We start from the raw sequence: 19,013 nt of genomic DNA, 5'->3' as shown, positions 1-19,013 counted from the left end.
TTTGTTGGCAGGGGCCGATGTCAAAGTAAATCCTAAAAAGGGTCAGCTACGTTATTAAACATGACGCCCATTCACCCACTCAGGCTAGTTCTGTGCAGAAAATACTACTTGGTTTGCCCCCTTGTATTTTGAATTTCAACTAGAGCCGTTTTGAATGAATAAAACATGGAAAAGTAATAGAAGTGAAATGATTTTACTCGTACTGTTCATAGTGATTCAGTTATTTTGTTTCCCTCTCCTCCTGAATGACTCACTCTCCCCCACGCCACGCCAGAGGGGACACACAAAGACACAGACAGAAGCTACTTCTGATCAGCACACCGCCAGGTGGAAATGACTAACACCTCTTGATGCATGTTGTTTCTGTGTCTGCACACCCTGCCGGAACCACGAGAATGATCAATGAACTATGTTACTCTGTGATGAGGGAATGATGTCATTATATCAATATGGAGGAATTGATAGAGCACCTGGTGGAGTGGTTGTTCTTGTCAACATGCTTAAACTGTTAATCCTCATTATAGCATAACCATAGGCAAAATGTATTTCTCTCAAAACACCACCACTTTTCTGGTGCGGTGATGCACATATGTAAGAACTCATGGCGAGAAAGATGAGAATTTTCTAATTATACCGGAACATTTGAGTTATACAAATTGTTTAAAGGTGAGGTGATTTTGTGGATCTCACTCTGAGGTGAAGAAATGACAACTTGGTTTGCCCCTCTGTCTTCTGAATTTCAACTAGAGCCCTTTTGATAATGCATTGAAAAGTTATTGAAATGAAATGATTTTACTCGTGCTGTTCATAGTAATTGTTATTTTCTTTTCAACGGATTATGCCTTTAAATCATGTAGTAAACATCATGAGAATCAGTAAATGGGGAAGATGAAGAACACACACACACACACACCCACACAGGAGAGATGAGGTGGAAGCCAGACGGCTGCCGCTCAATATGACATCTCCAGATTGAGATTAGCCCCTTTTCACTCCCAGAATGCCCCAAGGCTGTGTTTGACACTGTGTGTGTGGGAACATGAAAGGAGTCAGAGCGCTCTCCTGCTTAGCCCTCCATCATGACCTTTCAGCCCAGCCAGCCCTGCTCCTCATTCAATCCCCTATTGATTCCTTCCTGGTATTTCAGAGATTTTGATACGAGGCACAGAGGAACACTTTCTTGAACGGTGAACTACTGTATATTTCCTTCGTGAATTCCATCTCCTTATAAACGTAAAGATCCACGAGGGAATAATGTGTATGTTGCATAATGAYGTATTGTATGCAATTTCCTGTAAAAATATATAKMTTCAMCAATGTTATCATGGTYCCCAGTGTTACACATCCTCWTCAAATAACTTTCCTGAAGGATACAGAGCAGGCCAGAGGATAGCACTTATTAGATGGTGTTGCTGATCTCCTTCCAGGCTGTTTCAAAATGAATGAAGGCAGGCTGGTATAACATGGAGTGAATAAGCATCCCCCTCCTAGTGTCTGGGTCAGAGTCATGACCCATTCATCATTTTAATGAAAGATTGCCTTGCAGAGTTTTTCAAGCTCCTCTATGGATGAGCCCTCCCTTCCTCTCTGGGGAAATCATGTCTCCTTCATGGGCATGATCTGATGGGACCTGTGTGTGTGTGTGTGTGCGTGCGTGCATGCGTGTGAATGTACAGTATGTCTTAGTGTGTGTGCAGAGGCAAGACAGGGTTTTCCATGCATACTGAAACCACTCTCCCTTCACACACTCGCAAGCACACACACGCACAGACACACAGCTCCCAAGGGGGGATTTTTGGGAGTGTCCTTGCTTGTCATTGATGGTGTGCCCTACGATGGTGGGCTCAGACACAGGAGGGGATGTTATGTGTGCTGAAAGGGTCATCTTACTTTACCAGCGCCAGAGCAGAGCACGACAGATCCCCCGTCCCTAGCATCTCCCCTCGGCTCAACCAATCACAGCCAAGGACTCTGTGATGTAGCGCCCCTCTCACTTGAGGGATTCCGAAGGAACTGCRGCGTGACGACGGCTCGCTTAAACAGCCCAGTCTCTCCCTTCTTTCTCTTTCTCCACCTCCTCCCTCTCACCCTCTCCCTCACTCTCTCTCTCTGTCAGCCCAGCGCTCGGTGCATCCACTGTCGTTTCTAACGGGGGATAATACAGCGCCACCCGTACTGCTCCCTCAACTCTGGCCACAAAATAAAGGCGGCAGACGGTGACAGCATCAGCATTAGCAACAGGAGACTCCTCTCTGATCTCCTCCTCCTCTCCTTTTGTCTAAGACTCCTCCTCTCTCTGTCTCTCTCTCTCTCCCAGAGACTCCCTCGTTCCCTCCAGATGAGATCTTCTCCACATCCGGACGGACAGATCGGGAGCTGACAGCATGCTGTGCCAGGTAAAATGAGACATTCCCTTTCTGGGGTACCGCAAAAGTTATGGGCATGAGTAGCGTGGAGGTGAGGGAGGAGCTGTGTTTGTTTGGGTGAGTGTGATTGCTATCTGATTGATATTGAGAAGAGGAGTGGAGGGAGAGGGGCAGGGGAAGTCTACTCTTTGACAACTCCCACCGCTTTGGCGTGGCACCATTTTTGGCGCCCATTTCTGTGTGGCTGCACCCCAGCGGGCGAGGTGTTGCCGTGGTTATTAGGAGATGGCAGTGTGTGTACAGGTTGAGATGAGGTGATATAAGCAGAGAGGTGGGTAGCTGGAGGCACGGCTCCGGTTGGGAAACAGAGACCACTGTGTTGATGTCTGGGTGGATGGATGGAGGGATGAGGAGGAGGGAAGGGGGCGGAAGACGAGCAGCTGCTTTCATCCTGGGGAAGCTAATCCCTCTCACCATCAGATAAAATGGCCCGGCTGTGGCTCCGTCTTTTCCTCCTCCATCCGTCACGTGACGGGTTTATCTTTGGCATGACTTGCTTAGGGAGGAACGGAGCACACTATTGATTTGGAAAAGAGCTATAATGCCATTTGGAATAGGGAGCCAGACGTCGCTCTCAATCCTTTAACCCCTTAGTTGTGCTGCTTCCTGTTTCTGCACAGGTGTGTGGGATAAACATCATATACATTCAGTATCTTCTTTGCACAGCAGTCTATCGCTGTTGATAAGATTGAAAAAACGTTGCGAGCCCTCGAGCTGCGAACATCTGTCATTGTCGTGATTGTTGGAAACCCCCAATAGGATAGCTTCTTAACATCACTCTCAGGTGGTGTCAGGTCCACTACCATGGGGCCTTTGTCACAGTGAACACACGTACTGTGATATCCCCATGCACTGAGCCCAGTCTGAAACATGTCAAGCATATCCCTAGTTATTGTACTGTTGCTCTCTCTCTGACAAACAAGGCATGGGCACAGGTCGCCTGTTTCCCCGCCCGCCCGTTTCCCCGCCCACCCGTTATTACCTCGTATCTCAGGTGGTATGGATAAGCCCGTTGCTATGAGAGTCCACCCGAGAGAGACTACCAAGCGGGTTTGCTCAGCTGTAGCCCTGGGCTCATGCAATTGAGCCTCTCAGCCCCAGCCTCCCTCGGTCGCTGTGAATACATTAGCCGGGAGGTGCCCATGTCAAACTGTTGCCAGGTGATAGTAGCGAGAAGGGAAGCAACTCTCCCTCCTGCCCTCACTCCCCCACCCTCCCACCCTTCCTTCCACCTCTCCCAAATCACAATTACCTCCCCATTTCTCCAGACAGCAGCTTGTTGTTTACATACTGTCTGGGAGAGCTTTGCAGACGCTTCGTTTCATAACCACTAACTGAATCAGATGTGATAGGGGAAGATGGGGCTGGTCTCTAGCTGGTGGACGCCATGTGCACTGTGTTATTGTGATGGCTTATTGAAACACAACAGGCAGAGAATACTTCTGCCATTCATCGGTCATATGGGAATACAGGAAACACTGTTGTGGTAGATCTGTGTGACATGGTTTTTCCATCCATTTACATGTATATTTGAGTCATTTAGCAGACACTCTAATCCAGATCGATTTACAGGAGCAATTATGGTTAAGTGCCGTGCTCAAGGGCACATTGACAGATTTGTTTCACCTAGTCTCCTCTGGGATTTGAACCAGCAACCTTTCGGTTACAGGCCCAACGCTTTGCTACCTGCCGCCACAATAAGGCCAATTAGGCCAGTAATCCAATAAGGCCTCGAGAAACACTAACAAGACAATGTTCGTGAGAGCAACAACAACCCAACCAGAGAGGGAGGGGCAGATGTTGACCTTAAATAATTCAAGCATCCCCTCTGTCGCCGGATGTAGCATCATGTTTTATCATCCTCGTTAAATCGCAAATAATGAGGACTAGGAGGCTGCTGCCCCGAGCCTGATGTGCAACCAGCCCTAACCTTTTGTTTCAGCCATGGTTATTTTGGGTTTGCCTTTTCAAAACCCCAGGCTTCTGGGTCATAAAGGCCGGCTGGCAGGATGACTTGGTGTTTGCTCAGAGCTCTTTACTTTAAACAGCTGTTGTTAATGAGAGCTGGGGATTGAGGAGGAGAAGGGGGAAGAGGAGGTGAGAGGGAGGAGGGGGAGGGCGCTGTTGTCGGAGCAAAACAGGCGGTTAAAAATAGTCTCTATTATGATTCGACATTGTGCGGCCGTTTGGCAGCAGGTTGCTCTGAAAGGAAGTGCACCTATCAATGACATGCTCATGAAGTGGCCTGTGTCTCGGCGTTGGCCAATGAGGAATGCTTCCAATATCAAGACCTGACGTCCCTCTCACCTTTCACTCTCTGCAGCTGATTCGGTTGTCCATGTCAAAGGCAAAAGCAACTTCACAGTAGCCTCAGAAACACTCACGTCTGCTGGCTAGATGGTACAGATACAGAACTGGCTCCAGGCATAAGCAACATGAGCAGTAAGTCATGGCAAAATGTGTCGAATTGCATGAAATTACAGTAGCTTTAAAACAAAAAAATGTATCTCCACCCCATGGCAAAATTTGTAGAATTGCAGGAAATTCACTTTAAAACATATATTTTTCTCTCAGCTGTCAAGAGGTGGGGCCACTGTACAGCCGGCCCTGTACAGATATGACGGTGTCTGAGTGTGTCTGTCTGAGAGGTGGAATGGGCTGTTATTTTCATCTAAAAAAGTGTTTATAGCCACCTATAAAAAGCAATGCATTTTAGATTCCTTGAGTGTGAAGAATCATAGAGCACCTTTTCACATCCAAACCAACGACAAAGACAGATGATCACAGAGCAGGTTGTAGTTGGCTAACCATTCTGCATGGGCCAGATACATCACGAGGGCAAGAGGCCCCCAGGGATGTGTAGTGTAGCCGGATAAATCATGTTGTGTTCGGGCAGCAAGTCGTCCCAAGATCAGATTCACAGTGGAGGAGAGTGGGAGAATAGGGATGACATATCTTGTGCAACAGTGTATGTACTGTATGGGGAACAGAATTCTATACTGTCCAAATGTTGTTTTTTACCTGGTCCAGATAGTGACTACTATTGGAAAAATGCCTTTGATATGTTTTATCATCTTATTTCCAAGGCATGAATTCAGTTGCATTTCTCACACCTCTAATTCAAACAGACAACGGGGCTCAGTGAGGGTGGTGTGATAGCCCCTGGACAGATCAAAGAGAACGCTCCTGTCTGTGGTTTTCTCTGCTCCTGTTTAGCTCTTGGGCCAGCTACCCTCCCTGACCTTTCCCCTCTGAGATCCTTTAAAGAAGGCTTCAATCAACAACCAATCAATATAATCTCACTGCTAGCACCTGTAACCTTGCCATAGGGCCAACTCTCATGAAATACACTACATGACCAAAAGTATGTGGACACCTGCTCGTCAAACATCTCATTCCAAAATTAAGGGCCTTAATATAGAGTTGGTCCCCCCTTTGCTGCTATAACAGCCTCCACTCTTCTGGGAAGGCTTTCCGCTAGATGCTGGAACATCTCTGCATGGACTTGCATCCACTATCGTTTCTAACGGGGGATAGTACAGTGCCACCCGTACTGAGCCCTCAACGCCGGCCACAAAATAAAGGCGGCTTCCATTCAGCCACAAGAGCATTAGTGAGGTTGGGCACAGATGTTGGGCGATTAGGCCTGGCTCACAGTCAGCTTTCCAATTCATCAGAAGGTCAGGGCTCTGTGCAGGCCAGTCAACTTCTTCCACACCAATCTCGACAAACCATTTCTGTATGAACTTCGATTTGAGCACGGGGGCATTGTCATGCTGAAACAGGAAAGGGCCTTCCTCAAACTGTTCCCACAAAGTTGGAAGCACAGAATCGTCTAAAAGTTCAGATTTCCCTTCACTGAAACTAACCATGAAACACAGCCCCACAATTATTCCTCCTCCACCAAACTTTACTGTTGAAACTCTGCATTGGGGCAGGTAGCGTTCTCATGGCATCTGCCAAACCCAGATTAGTCTGTCAGACTGCCAGATGGGGAAGCGTGATTCATCACTCCAGAGAACGCGTTTCCACTGCTTCAGAGTCCAACAGCGACAAGCTTTACACCAGTCAAGCCGACGCTTGGCATTGCGCATGGTGATCTTTGGCATGTGTGCGGCTGCTCGGCCATGGAAAACCCATTTCATGAAGCTCCCGACGAACACTTCTTGTGGTGACATTCCAGAGACAGTTTTGAACTCGGTAGTGATTGTTGCAACCGAGGACAGACGATTTCTATGTACTATGCGCTTCAGCACTCGGTGCTCCCGTTCTGTGAGCTTGTGTGGTCTACCACTTCTTGGCTGAGCCGTTCCTCCTCCTAGACATTTCCACTTCACAATAACAGCACTTACAGTTGACCAGGGCAGCTCTAGAAGAGCAGAAATTTGACAAACGAACTTGTTGGAAAGGTGGCATCCTATGAAGGTGCCACGTTGAAAGTCACTGAGCTCTTCAGTTAGGCCATTCTACTGCCAATCCACATTCACATTCTTTTGTGTGTATATAGTTTATAGCTAAGCATTGAATACCAATACATTTGTATCAGTAATGTATTTGACTACCACCACCACTAGAACATTGCTGTTTAAAAGAGTTTGTTGCAGGGGAGAGAGTGAACATAGTACATAGTGAACAATGAGATATTGCCTTCATGACTCAATGGCATGTTGAGGGTTGGTTTCAGGCAAGGAAGGATTGTTGGACTAGCTGTGTTACCATGGTGCTACATTCAGTACAGTATGCCCACAGTCAACCAATGTGATGTAAGATCCACATTCAAACAACTGGCTCGCTGGTGAGCATGAAACTCAAATGGTTTGTTGCACTTTGAAACACTATTTGTTAGCATTGAATTCTAGCCTATCGATCTCCTCTATTTTGTTTGTGATGGCTTATTTCTGGCTTTGCTGGGCTTGGTACTGTGGTATTACTCTGTTATAATGCCTGGCTCTGATAGTCTAATTAGGCTGGTTTAAGGCTAAATCCTGATACAAGGCTCAGTATTTAACAAGGTCTACGGGACTCAGGGCTCCTTGATCTCTGTTAGACCTGGGGAGATAAGACAGAGATTACATGATCAATGAGGCCTTTACTAGAATACAGACCCAGTGCACACCACACTCAACATTTCCTGACAATGCAATCGCTGGCACTGCTGATGCATAGAGAAAGGGTGGATAAGAGGCATGGACATCTTTGTTTTGTGGTATTGCTCCAGTTCTGTCTCAGACCCTGAATGTACTGTATGTACAAAGGATATTGTGAGGAGTTTGAAAGTGACTCACTGACACTGAACTCAACTGGGTGAGGGTTAAGATCCTTCCCTTCATGTGGAAGTTTTTCAGGCCATTGTCATTGGTGCAATAGCAAGACATAAAAACAAACAGCTCTTTTTAACGAGGCTCAATCTGTTTAGCCTACAAATGTTGTTGTCCAACATTTCTATTCATATTTACAGAGCGCGCTGTGCTGAAAACAATTTGCAGTTAGTCCTGTGGACCCAATGACAGTAGACAGGCTGGAAACAGTGTGTTTAATGAGGCCTGTAGAAGTGCACCGTCTATATTGGATATGTCTGTTTCCTATTTGAGCCGCAACAATGGAATGAAGAAGCGCATGAAGTGACAATTCAAAACAATTGAATGGATTCACAGTAGTCAAAACTAATGAACACCAACATTTCATCATCCTGCATGCAATCTTTTTTTATTGAGGGGAAATCAAACTAACTGGCAAATGAGATACAGTTGAAGTCGGACGTTTACATACACCTTAGCCAACTACATTTAAACTCAGTTTTTCAAAATCCCTGACATTTAATCAGAGTAAAAATTCCCTGTCTTAGGCCAGTTAGGATCACCACTATATTTTAAGAATGTGAAATGTCAGAATAATAGTGGAGAGAATGATTTATTTCAGCTTTTATTTCTTTCATCACATTCCCAGTGCGTCAGAAGTTTACATACACTCAATTAGTATTTGGTAGCATTGCCTTTAAATTGTTTAACTTGGGTCAAACATTTTGGGTAGCCTTCCACAAGCTTCGCACAATAAGTTGGGTGAATTTTGGCCCAATCCTCCTGACAGAGCTGGTGTAACTGAGTCAGGTTTGTAGGCCACCTTGCTCGCACACGCTTTTTCAGTTCTGCCCACACATTTTCTATAGGATTGAGGTCAGGGCTTTGTGATGGCCATACCAATACCTTGACTTTGTTGTCCTTAAGCCATTTTGCCACAACTTTGGAAGTATGCTTGGAGTCATTGTCCATTTGGAAGACCCATTTGCGAGCAAGCTTTAACTTCCTGACTGATGTCTTGAGATGTTGCTTCAATATATCCACATCATTTTTCTTCCTCATAATGCCATCTATTTTGTGAAGTGCACCAGTCCCTCCTGCAGCAAAGCAACCCCACAACATGTTGCTGCCACCCCCGTGCTTCACGGTTGTGATGGTGTTCTTCGGCTTGCAAGCCTCCCCCTTTTTCCTCCAAACATAACGATGGTCAATATGGCCAAACAGTTCTGTTTTTGTTTTATCAGACCAGAGGATATTTCTCCAAAAAGTACGATCTTTGTCCCCATGTGCAGTTGCAAACCGTAGTCTGGCTTTTCTTATAGCGGTTTTGGAGCAGTGACTTCTTCCTTGCTGAGCAGCCTTTCAGATTATGTCAATATATGACTTGTTTAACTGTGGATATAGATACTTTTGTACATGTTTCCTCCAGCATCTTCACATGGTCCTTTGCTGTTGTTCTGGGATTGATTTGCACTTTTTGCACCAAAGTACATTTGTCTCTAGGAGACAGAACGCGTCTCCTTCCTGAGCGGTATGATGGCTGCGTGGTCCCATGGTGTTTATCATTGCGTACTATTGTTTGTACAGATGAACGTGGTAACTTTAGGCATTTGGAAATTGCTCCCAAGGATGAACCAGACTTGTGGAGGTCTACAATTTTTTTCTGAGGTCTTGGCTGATTTCTTTTGATTTTCCCATGATGTCAAGCAAAGAGGTACTGAGTTTGAAGGTAGGCCTTGAAATGCATCCACAGGTACACCAACAATTGACTCAAATGATGTCAATTAGCCTATCAGAATCTTCTAAAGCCATGACATCATTTTCTAGATGTTTCCAAGCTGTTTAAAGGCACAGTCAACTTAGTGTATGTATACTTCTGACCCACTGGAATTGTGTATACAGTGAATGATAAGTGAAATAATCTGTCTGTAAACAATTGTTGGAAAAATTACTAGTGTTATGCACAAAGTAGATGTCCTAACCGCCTTGCCAAAACTATAGTTTGTTAACAAGAAATTTGTGGAGAGGTTGAAAAACGAGTTTTAAGAGTTTTAATGACACCAACCTAAGTGTATGTAAACTTCCGACTTCAACTGTAAGTATGGAAGAGCGATAGCATAGTAGGTGCTATCTAGAATCCATAGATTAACCCTTTTTGGTTCCAGGTAGAACCTTTTTGGGTTCCATGTAGAACCCTTTCCACAAAGGGTTCTACATGTAACCCAAAACTATTTCTACCTGGAACCAAAAAGGGTTCTCCTATGAGGACAGCCCGAAGAACATTTTTGGAACCCTTTTTTCTAAGAGTGTATGCTAGAGTACAAATTCCTTTTTTGTCCAGCCATTCAGCCGGACATTTGAACTTCCGACACGTCTTCACCTGTTCAAGCAGCCTTTAGTTTATGGCCACATCAAAGATAAGTATTGTCATTTATAAGGGATGGGAGGTGTATAAACAGGGGAGAAGTAGAACATGGTGGGCCAAAAAAATTATATTAATTGTCAGCCAACAAACTTACTGTACTACCCCCTCAAAGCTGTAATTTCAAAATCCCTTTAAGAGGATATTGCTTTTCGCTTTCTACAATTTTTTAATATCCAGATTTTTACAGAGCCAAGTGAAACGCATCTAATACCCAGCTGCATTTTGCTGTTGCTACCCTGAAGGTGGTGCGGAGACAAGTTATTAGAGTTTAATACCATCTGTATGGGCAGAACTTCTCAGAGAGACCAGCCCTGGAGGAGAAAAGCTCAACGCCAGGCTTCTGAGCATATTAATAATTACAAAGCCGAGCCACAGAGGTGGGTTGGAGGACATTTTGACTGTTTTATGAATGCAATAAGGAACAGGAGCAGCATTCAAAGGAATTCTATTTATCTCCCCTCTTCTCCCCTCTCCCACTTTCTTAAAATGCTCACACTCAGCCACTCCGTGGCTTCCCAAGATGCATCTGTGGTCAGCATGCAATGAGTTGATAAAAAAAAAGCTAATACAACAGAGGATGCTGTTTCATTTCACTATGTCTAGTATCTGTAATGACTGTTTGAGTTGTACAAGGGTTTTTGGCTAACATGGTTTGGACAGTCTCTTCAGAAAGAGAAGACTTGTTTCGGTGGGCACTGTGGTGGTGAGTCATAATGTGAATCCTCATTCATCAGAGCCATGACCACAGAGAAAACCCCCTTTCACTGCTTTATAAGGTTGACAATAAAAAGAGGATCGGGAAATTGGCTCATGCCGTTATATTACATTTAGGGTGAAAAGACATGACAGCTAGACTAAATAGCTTCTTAATACAGTATCTATTTGGACAAAGCATCCTAGTCTGAGTACAGAAGATCCATGTTGCGGGTTATTGAAGAGCTGCTTTATGTTGTTATATTGCATTTTACTATAAAAGCGCATTCGGTTACTTATCTCCTGTCCCTCTGTTGAAATCCCTCAAATAGGGCCAGCATGACAGCTTCGAAATGAGAGAAACTACTTCCAAGAGATTGGCCTCTGAGCCTATTGCACAGCAACAACAACAGCAAGTGCCTCTGGTGCCCTTGGAAGATGCATGAGTCATAAAGGACAGGACAGACAGCAATGTACAAGACACAGCGCCACCATCAAGACATAAAAAGCAATTACAATCAATGTCTTACTGCTGCATCCATGTCAGAAAACATCCTTCGTTGAGTTTTGTTGCCATACTAACCTGATTAGCCTAGTAGAAACGAATGACATCAGTACATGTGAGTATGGACGGTCTTTTTTGCCCATACATCCTATACCCCTAACATTGATTATAAACAGTGTATTTAATGTCTGGCTCTTGACCTCCCTCCGCCCTGATGTGACTCGGTAGGAGGAGATTTGGTTGGATGAATCCCACACTAGCCAATAACATTCCTCTATTGTTTTACTACCAGCCAAGGTCATTGTTGATCCTTGTTGATCATTTACTAAGGATGAATGAAATGTGATATCCTGCTGTTATGAATCTACAAATACAGTCAGTGTGGCCATAATGTGTAGTAAACAGTGAAATCTTGGTATATGGATGCTAGTGTCCCTCCCTCCGAAGAGCAAGGCGGTAGTAAACATTAGAGCTGCTAGACCAATGGCAGCCCCAGCCCGTCTCATATTAGAATGGAACCCCCCTTCTGGTCACGGCTCGACCGACCCTGATTGAGGAGGAATGCCGAGTGATAAGAAAAGGTATACCTTTCCCACACCTGTTTCACCCCCCCCCCCCTCTCTTTGGAATGAATAGCCAGTGTCGAGCTCCGGTTGATTCTCTCTTACTGCCGGTGGAAGGGTGTGTGGCTTTCATGGCCGCATGACGAGATTAGCCTCTGATACAAACATCCGTGTTTGTCACCATGGCAACCAAGTATCCCGCCTGCCGTGGGTTGTCTTGCCGCCTCTTCCTCCCTCACCCCTCCCTCTTCCTCCCTTGTGAGCGCGTGTATATGAACACAAGCAGTTCCCTGTTACAAGTCACAACGTGCTCCATCTAGTTATCTCCCTAATCTGTAAAATGAGCCTCTCCCTCTTCCAGTCCACTGTCTTTCAGGGTGCTGCCTTTACATTACACCCCCAGTCATGGCTCTTCAATTTTTCTCTCTTGCGGCTGAAAGATGAAATTGCCCGCGAGCTAAGCGCGTGTCAATTGCTATAATAATAACATAGCAAAAATAAGCCCATAGCTCTGCCTCTGCTGCTCTCAGAATGAAAAATAAAAAAAAGTGAAAAATAGCGACAACTAGCCTAGTTTCATATTTTGTTTGATTGGTCTCCCCTCCCTCCATCAATGGAACAGTCTGACGGATTTGGGGATCCCCTGAAGGACAATACAAATGAGTAGGCATGCTTACGGAACGGCACATCCCACTGGGCACACACCGGTTGAATCAACGTTGTTTTCACGTCATTTCAATGAAATTATGTGGAACCAACGTGGAATAGACGTTGAATTGACGTCTGTGTCCAGTGGATGTATCTTAACGAGAGAGAGAGCCAGGCTTCTTTAGAGCCAGACAGAGGAGGCCTCCCCAAAACATGTCCACCCAGTCAGACAGAAAACAACACTTATTACCACAGCGCCAAGAGGGCAACTCGCCCCGTTGGGGATAATAGCCATGCATCTGGTTAAATTTGCTAAACTGTAATACTAGCTCTGTGTCTAGTCTGAAGTCTGGAGTGTAGTAACAGATAATATTCTTCTCTATTAAACCTTGGGACTTTTGTATTGCACAGCTTGAAGCATAATATTTAAACGTTTCTATTGAATAATGTAGAGAATGTAGACATTTGCATATTTGGCCATTTTTATCACATTTGGCAGCTATTGAACGACTTTGATGAAATCCCATATTGCAGCATTAATAGAGGCCATTTTCTCCTCTCTTCAGTGGGCGGTGGCTGGAGAGTCCATATTGTTGCTGGTGGGGAAATCTCAGAGCATACATTAGCCGTTCCTTATCTCCTAAATGAACTCATTACCTTGACATCTGCCTTTCATCCCCTGCACAGATTGGCCTTGAATTTCTAATGAAACATGGCTGTCCCTCCCATATGTACGTGATAGATATCCAGCCCAGGTTCTAACTCTCGCCACTGCCTCCGCCATTGATTTTTACTTCACTCTACAGTCAGATGAATACTCTGAGGAGAAAGAAAATGAAGGAAGATAAGATCTGGGGCAAAAAATATAACTCCCTCCTACAGTATATAGACTTCCTGTGGCCATGTCCCTCTGAACTGAAGGTATATCAAACCCCGAGCAAGGCTCTGCTTCCATCGCTCGGCCTCATACAACACCACCAAAGCAATCTCAACAAATAGCTGTTTGCTCAGCGCACAGAGGACCCACTCAGGGGGTTTGTCGTCATTGTTCCACCACTACAAAAGTGAGGCAGCCGTAGATAACAAAACAGTTGTGGGCGTAAATTGGGTGTGCAATTTTCCCCGGCTTGGCGTTTGATTGATTGTAATGGGCAGTGAGATGAGGATGGGAGTGTGTGTCCAGGACAGGAGGTGGAAGGCTTTTAGATAGATCTCAGCTGGGTCTCGTCTGACCTTGTCATCAGCTAGGTCTCCCCAGCATGGGGCCAACACCTAGCAACACCTAGCACAACCAACAGCAAATTTCTGCTACAAGATGGACTAATGGATGGGCAACAACCGTCTTCTGGGGCGTGGAGCATGCGTAACACCCATTTCCTTCCCCTGTTGATAGCCTATACTCTTCCCATTTGCTACTGGGAACCAAGAACCTTAGGTGCCAAACCATTCTATTCACGTCAATTCCTTTTTTTCCTGGCGTTTTATTTAATTGCATATTATATGCCAATTGGTGCAGGATGATATAGATCTCACCTGAGATATGGTGGATGATAGCAGAGATATGATAATGGCAGATTTCCTCATGTTTTCACCTCAGAAACATACTCAGTCACTAAGAAACATTGATTATGCATGCATTGTGCATTGTACAACAAACGTTGAGGCTGCTGCATCAATGAACAATTATGCTAATGTGGGAAACAATCAAGGTGTTTCACCCCAGTCCAGATGCATGTGGAACATGCAGACTTGTTACAGATGTTGCTCAGTAAATGATTTATCTGCTTCCTTCCATGGAGTGTAAATGTGTTAAACTAATCAACCTTGCACACACCACTGTAGCAGTGCTTTCAAGACTTGTATGCTAATACTAGCTAACACTATGCTAATACAGTAATACATTGAATTATTCAAAGGGCTTTGTTAACCTCCAACAAGTGAACCTTAGATACTTTTTTTCAGCTTCTCTCAGCTTTCCTTTATATGGTCTTTGTGTGCTCTTTGTGCTCTAAAAAAAGACGTGACACGTTTCTCTGATATTCACCTGTTAATATTATCTTTGCAGAAATCATATTCATACAGTACTTTACTATCTTATGACAAGATATTTGAGATAAACCCTTTCATAATTAATATGTCATTCAATGCAAAAAGAGCATTCTGAGCATTTGCTGTTATTGATGTCTCTTGTTGACTAATTCCCTTTGACTCATGTCTGCTGTCTTCTTGTCTTATCTGACACCTGTGACAGCACAGCACACTCTGATTGGTTGGTGTGCCCCACTCCATAGCACAGAAGTCGATGGAGCCGATGGAGAAGGATTGGACTTGTTCACCTCCCAGCCATTCCGCTCAGCCCACTGTTGGCTATACTGTGGTCGGTTCACCTTCATTTAAGGATCATAAATCGATCCACAGAAATAGTCTTGCCTTGAGAGAAATTATTATAATATATATATWTTTTTTTTACCAAATCAGTAAGAATACATTTTTATTTACAATGGCCTACTGGGGAACAGTGGGTTAACTACCTTGTTCAGGGGCAGAACGATAGATTTTTATCTTGTCACCTCAGGGATTCGATCCAGCAACCTTTTGGTTACCGACCCAACGCTCTAACTACTAGGCTACCTGCCGCCCCCCAAAAAGGACTGCTCTGGTGGTCAATCATACGTCGAAATGGTCCTCACATGTTCCTTATCAGCATCAGTGTTGTTGCATCAATGTCATTCATGATTTCCTTACATTCTGAAAGTTTGACAATATATAAAACGGTTTTATTGAATAGGCATTATGTGTTACCCCTTTACACACGTGGGAATTGGCCTATATGCATATGGCTCAATTTAAATGTTTCTTACAGAAGAAGTATGAAAAGCATACGCATAACCATGGTAGCATTTGAAAGGAAACAGTTTGGAGATAATGAGGAAGTTATTAGACCAAAGGTCAATCCAAACATTACACTGTTGTATGTGCATTTTGCATTTACTCTACTTTTCACAGCATTTATTGACAATGAAATCTGAAAATACTCTGGATACACTCAGTAACAGGATAAGAATATTCCTGGAAAATGTGTTGTAGGTGCAACAAAAGAATGACAAAGGTTTGAGTGAGAGGACTAACTGGTGTCTCCAAGTGGCCACAAACCTCTCCAAACTAGGCAATTGCAACGGACTTTATGACCCAAAGAAGAGTCTTGAACTATAAGATGTTTTGAGCTCTCCTAGCTGTGCCGTTGAGGAACTAGAGCAAGCACACTTGTAGTTGTTTTGTTTGGAACACAACCCTGCATCCCCGTCATCACACAAAGAATGGTCCATTATAAATCGCAATCTGGGTCAGGTGGGCATGATTTGAAGCTTGTTCTATTGCCAACATGACTAGCTAAGTTATAAAATATGATCTTACAGTGTTAGGCTTTCAAAAGGCAATTCAGAGAAACAGAACGTAATATTTGTGCCATACAAAGGAGTCATGCATGCATTCAGGTGCACGTGCGGCGGCAAATTTTCTTCACAAACACACATATGCTCATTCTGTTCTGTACAACCCAGCGTATGACCACATGTCATCTTGCAACTGTACATCAAACATAGTGACCATAAACGTTGAATCTGAATATTTGGAGATGTGAAGTGCACATTTGGACTCATGAGTGTTTGGCTTGCTTGTATGCCATCAAAGCAGTACTTATTATAATGCAGTATTTATTATAATCCTCAACGTCTCATCTTTCAAATATATATACATTGAGTCCTCTTAATTTACAGCATTCCCCTCACTCGGTCAACAAAAAATTTGCACAAGTTGCCCGATTAGCGGGAGGGGTGGTTCAACTTCAGAACGTCTCTCAGTCAAAACCCATTCAGAGCTCTGAATCGCAGAGCCATAGCTCTGACATTATGTTCCAATTTAGGCGCTTATTAGTGCCCAAATATGCTATTTTCAACCTGTATACGGGTATGACTGTAAAGGGCTACCACACTAGAATAGATTTATGTACTCACAAAAGAACAACAGACAAATAAAAAAATACCACATATTCTTGGAAATGAAAGAGCAGGAACTTGTACGCCTGCCAGCAGTAGCCACTAAACACCACGGGTCCTAGCTACATAGAGGGTTTTTAAAACTGTTTCTATATAGTGGCCGGCAGGAGGCAAGGACGGCCTCAATGTCAGAGCTCTCACCCACCGTGCTTAGTCCCTCCGGGCCTCAGGGGCCCCACTCACATATTCCGAGACTCTTCAATCAACAACCTAGCAACCCAGCCTCCCCGTGCGGCCGCCCAACCCTGCTAAGAACCCCCAGGGGGCATCGGGGTACAACTTAGCACAGACACTCACGACCCTCCAGATGGTGACTAAACACAGCCTTATGTGTGCAGCATTCACAGATCTGTACAGCATGCGGATAAACCAAGAAAGGTCAGTGGATCTGCACCAATCACTCCAGCTTTGTGAATTCATAAAGGCATCCAGGCCATTAACACACATGGGTTCATTGCTAGAAGGCGTGCGTGAATCACTGTAGTGGATTAGAGGCTCTTAAAGATGTGAGGTCCATTTGCACATTAGTATTCCCACCCATAGAGGCTGGAGTCGTTCACTCTTTATGATAACTCAAGCAGAGTGGTTAATTTGCCTTTTCAGAGGATGGAGAGATGGCTGCAGTGAGGTTCACTGCCTCTAGATACTGCTGCAACCTGAAATGTGACGGCCCCTTTTGATGAATCAGTGGCCACCGACAGACTGACTCTCGTGACGTGATGTCATCTGCATCTGTTCATATGTAAATATTCAATTATGCCATTATTGGAACATGGATAAAGGAGATTGGAACTGAGCTCAAATGTCGTGGGAGGCAGGAGCTATTTCGGGAGAAAGATGGAAGAGTGGAGTGTGTATGCTACATTTGAATGGTGCTGAATGCCGTTTCTGTGAGTTACAATGAAGCCGTACTAACCCTGAATTAGCACCCCATTTCACCAGCCGTCTGCAACTCACGCGGAGCACCAAGACCTTACACCTGTGCCAATGCCTCTGCCAAGCTTCTACACCCTCATGAAAAAGTAGTACTGAATTACTACTCATCACTACTTCACAAGAGCTACACAAAACCTGCTAGTTTTACTACTTGATTACTAGTGTGATGTCTAGTACACCAGTCGTCATTTTTGTAGTAATGAGTGATACATTGGTACGTTTCACTACAGGTGAACACTACATATTTACAATTCAAATCACCAGATCCAGTGGCTTGAGAAAGTATTTACCCCCTTGGCATTTTTCCTATTTTGTTGCCTTACAACCTGGAATTAAATAGATTTTGGGGGGGTTTGTATAATTTGTTTCTCAGTCCCTGCCGATGAAAAACATCCCCACAACATGATGCTGCCACCACCATGCTTCACTGTGGGGATGGTGTTCTCGGGGTGATGAGAGGTGTTGAGTTTGTGCCAGACATAACGTTTTCCTTGATGGCCAAAAAGCACCGTTTTAGTCTCATCTGACCAGAGTATCTTCTTCCATATGTTTGGGGAGTCTCCCACATGCCTTTTGGCGAACACCAAATGTGTTTGCTTCTTTTGTTCTTTAAGCAATGGCTTTTTTCTGGCCAGTCTTCCGTAAAGCCCAGCTCTGTGGAGTGTACGGCTTAAAGCGGTCCTATGGACAGATACTCCAATCTCCGCTGTGGAGCTTTGCAGCTCTTTCAAGGTTATCTTTGGTCTCTTTATTGTCTCTCTGATTAATGCCCTCCTTGCCTGGTCCGTGAGTTTTGGTTGGCGGCTCTCCCTTGGCAGGTTTGTTGTGGTGCCATATTCTTTCCATTTTTGAATAATGGATTTAATAGTGCTCCGTGGGATGTTCAAAGTTTCTGATATTTTTTTACCCAACCCTGATCTGTACTTCTCCACAACTTTGTCCCTGACCTGTTTGGAGAGCTCCTTGTTCTTCATGGTGCCGCTTGCTTGGTGGTGCCCCTTGCTTAGTGGTGTTGCAGACTTTCAGAACAGGTGTATATATACTGAGATCATGTGACAGATTATGTGACACTTAGATTGCACACAGGACTTTATTTAACTAATTATGTGACTTCTGAAGTTAATTGGTTGCACCAGATGTTCTTTAGGGGCTTCATAGAAAAGGGGGTGAATACATATGCACGCACCACTTTTACATTTTCAATTTTTTTGAATTTTTGGGACTATTTTTTGTATGTCCATTACATGAAATCCAAATAAAATCCATTTAAATTACAGATTGTAATGCAACAAAATCGGAAAAACGCCAAGGGGGATGAATACTTTTGCAAGGCACTTGACTACTGTGTAACTACTGAGCTTTTTGGAATCTACAACTTAAAACCTACACATGTTCACTACGGAATTACTACGTAATGCCTACACATTACTGCTGTATGTCTACTCAATCCCTATTGAATTACTAC

General features: G+C 44.3%; 1 protein-coding gene across 1 annotated transcript in view; it reads left to right on the top strand.

The window, feature by feature from the left end:
* The first annotated feature begins 2,073 nt into the window (after window positions 1-2,073).
* LOC111982726 (synaptotagmin-1) overlaps window positions 2,074-19,013 on the top strand; it is a 217,136-nt gene continuing 200,196 nt past the window's right edge. The window contains exon 1 of the mRNA XM_024014340.2: window positions 2,074-2,396. The gene's annotated coding sequence lies outside the window, so the exon portion shown is untranslated. The remainder of the gene's footprint in view (window positions 2,397-19,013) is intronic.

The sequence above is a fragment of the Salvelinus sp. IW2-2015 genome, linkage group LG3, assembly GCF_002910315.2.
Source record: "Salvelinus sp. IW2-2015 linkage group LG3, ASM291031v2, whole genome shotgun sequence".
Taxonomy (NCBI): Eukaryota; Metazoa; Chordata; class Actinopteri; order Salmoniformes; family Salmonidae; genus Salvelinus; species Salvelinus sp. IW2-2015.
This window is presented reverse-complemented; position numbering and strand designations above follow the sequence as displayed.